This window comes from Staurois parvus, unplaced genomic scaffold (genome assembly GCF_062004578.1).
Source record: "Staurois parvus isolate SC_StPar_1 unplaced genomic scaffold, SC_StPar_1.0 ptg000294l, whole genome shotgun sequence".
In the NCBI taxonomy this organism is placed as follows: Eukaryota; Metazoa; Chordata; class Amphibia; order Anura; family Ranidae; genus Staurois; species Staurois parvus.
Genome location: NW_028318090.1, coordinates 5,337,410 through 5,350,328, shown reverse-complemented (window position 1 = coordinate 5,350,328; position 12,919 = coordinate 5,337,410).

Genomic DNA, 12,919 nt, shown 5'->3' with positions numbered 1-12,919 from the left:
TGACAAGGTTGGCCTCTCTTGTATCTCCAGCCCAGGCCCCATTGTAAATGGAACAGATGGTGCTTAGGGACAGGAAGAACACGAATGCTGGCAGGTGTTGATAGCAGAACTTGCAACAGGAGATGCAGGCTTGAGAAGTCAGGCAGGACACCAGGTCCGGAGCATGTGATGCACACTGGACCAGCCGAGGCTAAAGCGGCTCTCCACATGTACTGCAGGTTCTGGAAGCATGTCTTGTCAAGGATCCCAGCAGGCTTTAGGCAGGAACACACTGCGATGACTGGAGCGGTTATGAAGGACAGCTGAAGCAGGCACTCAGAAGTAGTATGAAGCCAAGTTGGAAACAGAAGCAAGGTCACAGAGGCAGCTAAAATCAGTAGCAGGCAGGCAATGATGTACAGAAGCATAGTCGAAAGCGTGGTCAGGAACAAAGCCAAGGTCAGTAGCAGGAGGGCAACGAGGTGCAGAAGCGTGGTCAGGAACAAAGCCAAGGTCAGGAACAGATGGGCAGAGGTACAAACAAAATCCAGGATTAGGTCAGTAACAAGCTGGATCATCACAAATCAGATACACTTAGGACACAGGAAATGTTGAAGAAGAGTCAGCACCAGGGGCGGACTGACCATTTGGAAAGTCGGGCGCTGCCCGAGGGTCCGGGGTCAGTAGGGGGCCCCATGAGATGCCCCTGGTACCTTTTTCATAGGCTTTTTTTAATTTGGGCAAGGACACAGGGGCCCCATGATCCCCTATTGCCCCATGAGTTGTCAGTCCACCCCTGGTCAGCACTGACAGTGAGCAAGAGCATCCCTTAAATGTGGCACCTGAAACTGTGGACACGTGCAATCCTGCACATATGTGCACACCTATGCTCGATTCTGTGAGCGATGCTTTGCACATGTGCACATCTTTGTTCTAACTGCCTTACTGGAATTCACTTACACAGGGTGGCCTGCTGCTGCACTTATCCAGCTGGTCAGTGTGGGCCTTTTTACTGCTATAGCTACTGGCATCTGAGCCTGACCCCTGACCGTGACACTGGGGGCACTACACTGATCTCCACTGTAAATTGGAATTAGGTTTAGTTCCGCTTTAACTCCAAAATGGGAGTTAAAATGAACAAACGAAACCAGTGTTCAAATCTTCATGCAGACTAAGATAACTGAAACTGTCATTCGTAGAGGTGCAGCCCTTAAAGATCGGGAAATCTTGAAACTGGTGAACAAAAGCAAAACAGGGGGCACTCTCTTCATGCATTAACGTAGTAAACCAAAAATTTATTATAAAGCATAAAAATGCATACTCACAAACCAAAGGGGATAAAAACAGACAAGAAAAGTCCATAATAAAAGTCCAAAGTGATGATAGACCCTTAGTAAGGTAATCTCTGAATAAACTCTGATGAAGGGAGCTCGTCTCCCAAAACGCGTTAGTTTACCTTACTAAGGGTCTATCGTCACTTTGGACTGTTATTATGGACTCTTCTTGCCTGTTTTTTTTACCCTTTGGTTTGTGAGTATGCATTTTTATGCTTTTATAACAAATTCTTGGTTTACTATGGTAATGCACGAAGAGAGTGCTTTTGTTCTCCAAAACGGGAGTTGTTTAAATGAAACTACGTAGAATTGCAATTCTTTTTCATTTATTTATTTTTTCAACCCTCAACAACCAATTGCTGTTTTAGGTTTATTGTCATATTAGAGGGAAATGGATTACTGAGTACAGAGACATTCCAGGACACCTTACAATTAGTATGAAACCTGTAACATTTAGTATTACATCAGACAGGCCCTTGCACCACATAGTTGATGGTAGATCTACAGGAAATTGTACTATCAGTTTCCATAGTTTATGGTCAGCCTCACAATCAATACCTCGCTTGTATAAATCAGTCCCTAAACAAACTCTTCACTTATTAAAATTATTTCTGAGTTTTTGCTGGAGTGCACCTTAAATTTGGATTTTCAGGAAACATAGCAGTCAGTCCCTAAAGGTCACCTGCCTCGTTAATATTTATTGCCCTCCCAATAAGACAAGAAAAACCCTTTGTGTGATAGATGGCATTGATTGTCAGGTTCACAGTGACATTTATTGAGCTGGCAAGTATTACCCATACATCCTCCCGGCATTGTGCTCAGGTTGTGCCAAGCTACTGACCTTGAAGTTCTTTTTCCTCCCATAAAGCGGATTAGCAGGTTAGTAAAGCTGCTCCCTCTCTGTCCTCGGCCTGACATGAAATTAGGTAGTTAATTCTATTACAGTGCATGTGCTGAAGTTTAATCACTCATTGCTCACCCTCTATTGAAAGAATCAAGGATTTCTTATATCACTTCTTGGTAATAATCTGTTTTCTGTTGACATCTTCATCAGCAATTCAGATTTATCAGAATATGATGGGATAAAACAAAATACTGTGTAGTATTAACGGCGAGTTATTAGGACTGTATTTAGACGTCATGCTGAGACGCACGTGGATGATGATGCCCTCGTGTGTTTATTTTTATAAAACTAGAACAAGAATGAGCTGCAGTCAGAATTGATTTTTATTGCTACTTACAAAAGTCCCAAAGAGAAAAATCATTGGAAGCAGATCTTCGCGTTTTGTGATAAAAATAGGGGTAGAGTACAGAAATAAATACAGCAAAAATCCAAATAGGAAACAGTTCTTACTACCTCTTCCTAGTCCCCGTTCACACATATGCGATCTTATGAAAGTTGGCAGATGTGCTACAATACACAACAAACAGATTACCAGTGTTTTCTTTGGGACCCGTTCACACCTGTTTGATCTTTATAATGTTGGCTGATGTGTGACAATGCAGGACAAGAGGATTCCCATCATTTACTATGGGACCCATTCACAGCTGTGTGTTTTCTTCTATGCATCTTAGAAAAAAATACATGTGCTTTTTTATGGTGTGACAATGCACTTTCCTGGCCCCAAAACGTCAACAGAAGTGCATGAAAAAGCATGAAAAATGCATAAGAATGCAGGTATGCAACTGTGAACCCAGCCTAGTGATCAAATCCCACCACCCATGGTCCTATGAAGAATTCACCTATTTAAAGCTAAAGCTGAACTCCAGGAATGAGACAAAATGTACCTTTGGAGGCCGCAGGCCACCCCCCCCCCCCCACTGAAAAGATTAGATACTCATTTAGACTATGGGTACACAGAGATTTATTTATTTCAGGTACTTATATAGCGCTGTCAATTTACGCAGCGCTTTACACATATATATTGTACATTCACATCAGTCCCTAACCCTCAAGGGGTGTACGATCTAAGGTCCCTAACTCACATTCATACATACACATACTAGGGACAATTTAAAAAGGAGCCAATTAACCTACCAGCATGTCTTTGGAGTGTGGGAGGAAACCAGAGTACCCGGAGGAAACCCACGCAGGCACAGTGAGAACATGCAAACTCCAAGCAGGTGGTGCCATGGCTAGGATTTGAACCAACGACCCTAGTGCTGCCAGGCAGAAGCGCTAACCATTTAGCCACTGTGCTGCCCTAGGTATTATTTACCTTATTCCTGGCCTCAATTAATGCGACTGGTTCCCCCACAGATTCCTCTCTAAGCAGCTTTGGGGCTCGGTCTCAGGCCCGCCTCTTAATGTACAATGCAAGGTTATTAGCCTTGCACTGTGCATAATGAGGCTGAAGGTCTTCCCGCAGTCCACAGCTGGAGGACAGCGCTGGAGTCTGCCAAAGCTAGGAATAAGGAAAGCAATACAACCTATTCCTGCACCCCTAGCCTAAATGAGCAATTAACTCTTGTAATGCAGGAGGCCCCCACTGTAAGGGTACATTTTGTCTCACTCCCAGAGTACAGCTTTAAATTCCAACCCTAGGAAAGAATGAGTTCACTTACCGCTCCAGATGTCATCCTTTAGGAACAGATTATAGAGGGGGTAAGGAAGTAGTATGCCCTAAAGTGTTTAAACGGCTTGGCCTAAAGTGGAACTAAAGTCAATATAGTTACCTCCTCTTTAATGGTTTGAAGTCAACGAGAGGTCCCTTACCAGCATGAACATCTTCTCCCCAGCTAATTCTGAGTGCTGGTCTCTTGGAATCTTCATTGGCTGGCACAGGATGTCGTAAAGCCTGCACATGCACAGGAGTCAGTCATCCTGCGCACCAGAACTGTGCTGGTGATGTATATGTATTTTAGTAGCCTCCCTAGCGGTCTGATTATGTCAGTATTTTTGTGCTCAAAGCGGTACATTTTTTTGCATGGAAATATGTCATTTTTTTACTGTAGGCCTGTAATTTTTAGGAATAACTCACTGAAATCTGTCTGAACAAGAGTCTAGTAAACATCCCGGGTATGTTAAAATTTGAAACACAAAATCCTAAATTATCATTTAATTATCATAAAAAATAATATAATAATAATAATAATAATAATAAATGTAATACAATAATATAATCAAACCAAAAACACTGAAATTTGAAATATAGCACCAAGTTCGCACATCGCTGAGCTCAGTCGCAAAATCATTTTCAGTGTCTGAAAATGACGAATTTCCCCAGGATTCATTATCACTCAATTCTGAAAGTCGTTCTGATTTACTATCGCTGTTCTCTAGCTGGTCTAAAACCGCTTTTGACCTAAAAGGAACGCTTTTTGGACGCCATGGGCGTTTCTCAGTTTCCAGGCAGAAAGAACAGTAAAAATACAGGCAGGACACAGGACAAAGCACTCGGGACAAAATGTATGTGAAATGGTTTGATACAGTAATGTTTTACTATGTGATTTTAGTGTATTTAGTGAATGTCACTTTTTGACATTTTTAAATTTCCCGCCATTTCCGTCCGCATATGTCCTGATGTCGCAGGGAACAGAACCTGGAAGACAGATGCCGGCATAGGTCGGAGGACATTACCAGGGATGCTGCAGGGGGGACATCGCGGGAGCACAGGACAAGGTAAGTGCAGAAGGGATCCTGGAGCAATGCTACAGGGTATTTCTGAGTGTAGCTCGGGGTTACCGCATGTGGTGCTGAAACTTTACCCCGAACTACACTTGGGAATACCTCCAGGGAGGTTAAAGAAGAGACAAGTTCCTTCTGCAATAAATAGTCTGCCTGCTTGTAAGTTCTTTAAAAAGCCTTTGGTTCTGCTTTAAAAGTGGACATATGAATATACACAGTAAAAAAGATCTTTTCTATACTGTTACAGGTAGGCTGGAGGTCAGTTAGCAGCACATCCCATATCATAAATAACCATAAATATACAAAAACAAAAAGGGGGATTTTTAAGGTGCTCAAAAAGTTCCAAATATTTGATGTACTAAAATCACACAAAACTTTATTACAATATTATCATATGAAAAACTTAAAACCAGCAAAGCGCTCCACACCCCCTGCTAACTTGCCGACCTCCTCCACTCTTCCTACCACTCCATCCCCCACAGCTATCTCCTCCTGTACCACTATCCCCTCCTTCCTAGATTGTAAGCTCGAAAGAGCAGGGCCTTCGATCCCCTCATGTTTTGCATTGTATTGGTATTGTTCTGTCACATGTTCTGTCCCCCATTGTAATGTACAGCGCTGAGCGAACTATTGGCACTTTATAAATACTGTATAATAATAATAATAATAATGTGGCTTAGAATTCACAATGCAACAGTTCCCACTCAACATGTTGCGCCAAATTTTTGGCTTCTTCGGGAAATTAGATAATTGCATATAATTGCCACAGGTGTATCTTCATTAAATAAAGCACAGCAAACAAGCATCCAATCTCTTATTCCCAGGAGAGGCCAACATGAGCCAAAAGAGGGAGAGGAAGCTGCAACCCACCAATACGGACCTCCCTGCACAGAAAATAAATCACCTGTTAAAGGAATTAATCCACGAGCACCATTCTGTGTGTAATGCAGGCCATAGACAGGGAGAAAACCGGCTGTTTTTTTATCAAAAAAAAGAAAAATTGGTCGTTCAATAGGCCAACGTTACCACCAACAGTAAAAAAAAATTGGCCGATTTTCTTCCAGTCTACGGCTGGCATTTAATTACTTCTGTCCCTGCAGAGAGCCCCGCTATTATATTTGACATTAAAAAGTATTGCGGTTGCAGCATTGTATCTATTTGTATCCATTTTGGATACAGATTTTTTTTTCTGGATACAAATAGATACATTGTTGCAACCACAATACCTTTTAATGTCAAATATAATAGCGGACTGGAATTTTCCTTCTTTCTCTTCTTCTTTCTCTTCTTCTTTTTCTTCTTCTTTCTCTTCTTCTGCTTTCTCTTCTTCTTTCTCTTCTTATTTTTTTCTTCTTCTTTTTCTTTTTTTCTTCCTCTTCTTCTTGCAGGTCCCGGCTCATGCGCAGATTTTTTATCGGTAAAAAGATCGGCCGATTTGCCCATCATTGTGGCGAAAATCGGCCGATTGGCAAAATTGGCCGATTTTTTTCCAACTTTACTGATCAAAAAAATCTGACAAAATCCAGAAAAACGGCCGACCAATTAACCTATTAACGGTGCGAAAATCGTCCGAAAAAAAAAAATCGGTCGATTTTCGACCCCTCTATGCCCTGCATAAGTCTGTGTAGCATCTTCCTAGATAGGCACTAGAATGTAGATAGTTAAGTATAGTATAATATAGTCTTATGCTTAACAGGAGATTGTAAGGCAAATTTATTAGCTCTCTCTGTCTGCTTAACAGAAGAGTGCTAGCTAGTCAATCCTGTGTGATTCATAGTACTGCTGCATCTCGGTGAAAATGTATCTTTATCCAGATAACCAAGGAAAGTTCTGGGTGGATAGTGTGGGCCATGCAGATGAGCAGTATGTACATGGATGCAGCCCCAGCCAGTTACAAGGAGTGGTGCCCCTGAGCATGCTGGGTGCTAGTATTTATATTCAGTGAGCACATGGGATCTGGACTCTTCCTCCTTTGACAAAGGAGTTCCAGCCAGGAAGGCGGGCTCACCTCCTGACTCATGATGCCAGGAGGCCTCGGGTGGGTGACACAAGGGCCTGAATGCTAAAACCTAGGGTGCTTCTGAGAGCTGACTGAGGGGGATGTCTACAGATCCTATCTGATATCACAGAGGAAGGTGACCTGCAGCAAGGGCCTTGTGAGTGCAGACTGTTCAAAAGGGATCCTGGGACTGGGGCTGTTTAACGCCCCTAGGGTATTCCCCCTTGGAACCTACATAGTCAGCTGCTGGGTGTAAGCTAGAGGGCACACCGCCTGGTGTCCAGAAGAGCAACTGTCCATTAAGTTCTGCATTTCTACAGAGGGACTTTGCTCCATTCTTTGTACAGTCTGCTACACGGTTCTACTAAGGAAACCCACAGATTCACTTAGAGAAAGCTGTCCTCAATTGTGAAGAGTATTGCTCTATATCCCTTCCCTATCTCAGTTAAAAAAAAACAAACAACAGAAACTACAACCCCTAGACTGATCATTGTAGTAACAAAAGGTATGTGCAACTGGCTATAGGAAATGCTGTGTGCTTGGCTGCAGGTGAAGATTTAGAGGAAAGCATGGGCAAGATACAAGTGGCTCTTATGGGGGTAGCGCTACATCTGTTTATTAAATTACTCCAGGAGCACCATTCCGCATTTATGTCTTGCATAGTATAATTGCATTACAGGACTGCATTATGGCGGATGTGTATTGTGTCTTGTTGTCCATAACCTGGCTTTAGGTAAGCTAACTCTTTGTTGTTTGTTGTTGTTTTTGAATATTCATTACAAAACAAAAACAAAAGAAGACATTGGCTCTCCTGTTGTCTTCAACACACTGTCACACAATTAGCCTCACTTACAAGCCCCCATAAGAACAGAATAATAGGAACAGACACTAAAAAAATGCATACCGCATACATAACGAGAGGTGCTACTGTGCGGCCTCATTCTGGACTTCCTGTGAGTGCAGTTGCAGGCAGTGTGGTACCGATCTCCTCTGATGTCTGGTATGGACGTCATTTTTAGATTGCAATGGATCGGAGCACCTCCCAGGAAATTCCTAGACCTCTAGGTCTTTCAGGACTTCCCGAAGTGAAAGCTGTGAAGCTGGGGATGGTGGTAAAGCAGGAAGGAAAAGCACAGATCAAAATGTATCCTGTTCATGCTGAACTGGCTGAAGTTTGAGAAGTGTATACCTAACTTTAGAAAGTCAGCCATCATAGCCACAGTAGGCCCAGCCGGGTGGAGCTCAGGCAGATCAGGGTCGAGAAATATGTTGCCCCCAGCTATCCACAAAGATACAAATGGATTTTATTTGAACAGAAAATTGATTAAATAGAATTTACAACCAGGAATAGTGGTTGGCAGTGGCCTGGAATCAGGGGCGGACTGACCATTTGGAAACTCAGGCACTGCCCGAGGGCTCGGGGTCAGTAGGGGGCCCCATGAGATGCCCCTGGTACATTTTTAATAGGCTTTTTTGAGTTTGGGCAAGGACACAGGGGCCCCATGATCCCCTATTGCCCGGGGGCCCCATGAGTTGTCAGTTCGCCCCTGCCTGGAATATTCACAATGTTTTAAACTACAGCAAATTAAAAGTTATGTTGGCAATAATTCACTACAATTGCCCCAACTACACATTCTATAGCCATTAGACACCCTCAAAAGTCTGCCAGTTCCTACATTGTAAAGAAGGAGCAGGATTTTGAACATCCTGCAGATATTACAAAGCAGAAGATGAAACAAAAAAGGGGCAAAGCCTGCACCTGAGCTGCACCTTGCTGATAAGATTGGGAGAATGAAGACCTTAAGAACCAAAACAAATATAGAGAAACAGATTGTCTATAAACTCAAAACCACCAATCCCAAAAAGGAAGCTAGAACCAGATAAACTCTCTAGGCATGGAGCTGGCCAACGTTTCAATGCTGATACTTTTCTAGAAGACATTAGACCAGAAGGGGAGGTATATAGGAACCAAGATTGGTTTGAGGCAAACTGCTGTAGGAGATCTGAGTCTTCTTCAAAGACACACTGTGGGGAGCTTGCTAACATTATGCTACTGCCAAATGTTTCCCCTGAGAAAGACTTAGCAACCATATAACAGCAGCACAGTGGCTAAATGGTTAGCACTTCCGTCTGGCAGTACTAGGGTCATTGGTTTGAATCCCAGCCACTGCATCACCTGCCTGGAGTTTGCATGTTCTCCCTGTGCCTGCGTGGGTTTCCTCAGGGTACTCCGGTTTCCTCCCACACTCCAAAGACATGCTGATAGGTTAATTTGCATTAAATAGTGAAGCGCTCCCAAATTATCTAAAAGAATTCCCTCTGTGTATAATTTAATTACCAACTGAACTTAAAATAATCAATATTATACGGTGATAAAAACCATATGAGCTAAAATACATAAACACCTCTCATATATACCAATTAATCTTGCCTCTTAATAAATCTGTGATGAAAAATACCAATTAAAAAATTCATAATAAATCCTCAAATATCAGTGATACATCAATTAACATAATAATACTAATTTCAGAGTAAATTGTGACAAATCGTGATAATTGTGATAAACCAATAAATCAAAAATAGTGATTCTGTAACAAAATATGTAATACATATATCCTGTGATAAACCTATAGCAGAATAAAAATAAATTGCTACTTAATACAGTGAAAAAATAAATGAACTCAGTGTCCAAAATAAACTCAAAAAGTCCATGCAAAATTGTGAAAAACACTCTGTGATCTTCACTTCTAGTGCTCAAAAAGGAATCCTCCAAAGGCAGCAATGCCTGCTCACCTCCCCTCCTCGACCCACACAGGGCCACAAGGCAAAAAACTCTCCTCAAAGGCAATCCTTTCCTCCAAGCAACTCAGCAAGGGACCTCTGGACTTCCACTCCACCTCCTCTCACCTCGTCATATAGGACACAAACAAAAACTTCCCATAGTATAATACCGTTTATTTAGGAGTAATTTGTCATAACATACTTTTTCCACTCACATGTAGTCTTTGAATACAGCGCTTTCCACCTCACATCATGGGTGTATTCTCATTCACATACAGGGAGGGAAACAAATATGGCCGCTGCGTCTGGACAAACGTCCCCACGTGACCGGAAGTGACGTAATCTCGAACTGGGAATGGAGTGGAAGTCCAGAGGTCCCTTGCTGAGTTGCTTGGAGGAAAGGATTGCCTTTGAGGAGAGTTTTTTGCCTTGTGGCCCTGTGTGGGTCGAGGAGGGGAGGTGAGCAGGCATTGCTGCCTTTGGAGGATTCCTTTTTGAGCACTAGAAGTGAAGATCACAGAGTGTTTTTCACAATTTTGCATGGACTTTTTGAGTTTATTTTGGACACTGAGTTCATTTATTTTTTCACTGTATTAAGTAGCAATTTATTTTTATTCTGCTATAGGTTTATCACAGGATATATGTATTACATATTTTGTTACAGAATCACTATTTTTGATTTATTGGTTTATCACAATTATCACGATTTGTCACAATTTACTCTGAAATTAGTATTATTATGTTAATTGATGTATCACTGATATTTGAGGATTTATTATGAATTTTTTAATTGGTATTTTTCATCACAGATTTATTAAGAGGCAAGATTAATTGGTATATATGAGAGGTGTTTATGTATTTTAGCTCATATGGTTTTTATCACCGTATAATATTGATTATTTTAAGTTCAGTTGGTAATTAAATTATACACAGAGGGAATTCTTTTAGATAATTTGGGAGCGCTTCACTATTTAATGCATGTTATCTATGACTTATTTGGTTGAGGTTGAGTGATTGCAGCTAGTAGTTAGGGACCTACCCATACCGAGCGCAGGAGGATACCCCCCTAGCTGATAGGTTAATTGGATCCTGTCCAAATTGGCCCTAATATGTGTATGTATAAATGTAAGTTAGAGACCTTAGATTGTATGCCCCTTGAGGGTTAGAGACTGATGTGAATGTACAATATATATGTAAAGCGCTGTGTAAATTGACAGAGCTATATAAGTACTTGAAATAAATAATAAATAACATTAAGAAACAGAAAGGAGACACTTCTCTGCAATAACAATGCAACCATTGGGGCAGCACCAGGTTAAGACTAACCTATCTTCTGAATGTCTATATCTGAGGGCAGCAAAATTGTCAGGAAAACCCAAAAGTCAATTGCAGCACAGGAAACAGATGTGATGTGGGGAACACCCAGCATATGCATGCTTATCATGAGAATAGTGTTGCCGGCACTAATACTCATGATAGGAACAATGTTGGTTTACCTGAAACTACTAATGTGGACAAGACTGGTGTTGCTAATATTGATGTGATATTTAATGCTGGTGTTGCCAATACTAATGTGGTCTATAATTCTGGTATAGTATCACTAGTACTGATATGGTATATATTCCTGGTGTCACTATTCTTGATGTAGTCCATGATACTGGTGTTATTCATTCTGACAACAAAGCAGGTATATCTGATTGGGGACATGAGCAGTCCATGATCTCTGAGAATGTGGAGATGGAGAAGTCTATGAAGAATAACCCCTATGATTGGGTAATTTTTCCACATGGTTCAAATGGGGATGGCAGTGCATGTAGCCTGCCTCGGAATACCTGAAACCATGGGGGTCCTCCTTTTACCTCCAGTACCAGTAATACTTGTCATGCTCTTAGGAAGACAAAAGTGGTCAGATTCAAGCACAGGGGTTCCAGAGAAGAACTGTGTGACTGGAAGTTTGTGATAGGGGAGTTTCTGTGTCATCAGGTGGCTGAAGATATCTAAGCACTTAACCTGCTCAACAGACAAATTGAGGACTTTCAGATTTTGGCCCAGCTTTAGTAGGTTTTAGGACACAGAGGACTGGAATGATTCCATTTTATTACCACCTCCAAATCTGATACAGCAAATGTAAACATCATATCCTGTAAAAGGGTCAGTGATTCAACAGTAAGCTTTCAGAAGATCAGATCATTTGGCAACAATTACTGATCCTCTTGTAAGACCAAGCAGAGAAACTGGATTTATATGACTATATAGCAGAGTGGTTGGAGAATGTGACAAAGGATCTATCTTCTCTCTTTAAGAAATCGTCAGTTAAAAAGGATAAGTATATAAAGCCAGGATCTCAGGCTGCAGAAAGAGCTGAAGGCACTATATTTGGGATACCTGATCCCCTTGATAACAGTTCTAATGAATTCTCAAGGGATTTTGAAGGAGTCTCAGGAAGGGATTCTGAAACAGATGGGAGTATAATATATTGACTGATTTTGGAAGAAAGTTTTGGATAAGGAAAAGAGGCAGTTTCAGGTCCTGATACTGATAATGTAGATGTCTCCCCTTTGACAGCAGACCCAAATAACAGTGGAGGAAGCCAGGATTGCTATTAAAAAAATATGTTAGAAGGTACCAGGACCTAACAGCATTACTGATACATTTTATACAACATTTAAATACGCCTTGGGGAGTGCGCATGCGTGGCCGGCCAGACGGGAAGGTCCCGCACTAGCTCCGCACATCCCCGGACTCAGTGACAGCCCGTGCACGGGCACCGATCCCCCGCTGCATTTGGGATTTCCCCCAGGTGTTGCCCGGACCTTAGTGCCCCTGCACAATGCCAGGGCAGGCGGCAAGGAAGAGCCGCGGAGGCTTACAATCATTACTCCCTGCGGAGAGGAAGGGACCCAAGATGGCGCCCGGCTCGGCATCTGCGGCTCGTGCCACCTCGTCTGCTGTCTGCAGAGCTTCACCTCTCCTACAGAGAGTGACACGGGACCCTGCTTCTCCCTCCATCATGGGCCGGGACTGGATCGGTGATGTTGCGCAGGATGGGGTGAGTGAATCTCGGCAGCCCCCTCAGTCACCTTCCAGCCCTGCGGTACCCAAGTCCCAGGCTTTGGCCTGTTCACTGGTCCTTGATTCCCCTGCTTCCTCACAACTGGGAAGTGAGATAGCGGCCATATTTTCTAGCCAGCATAGTGG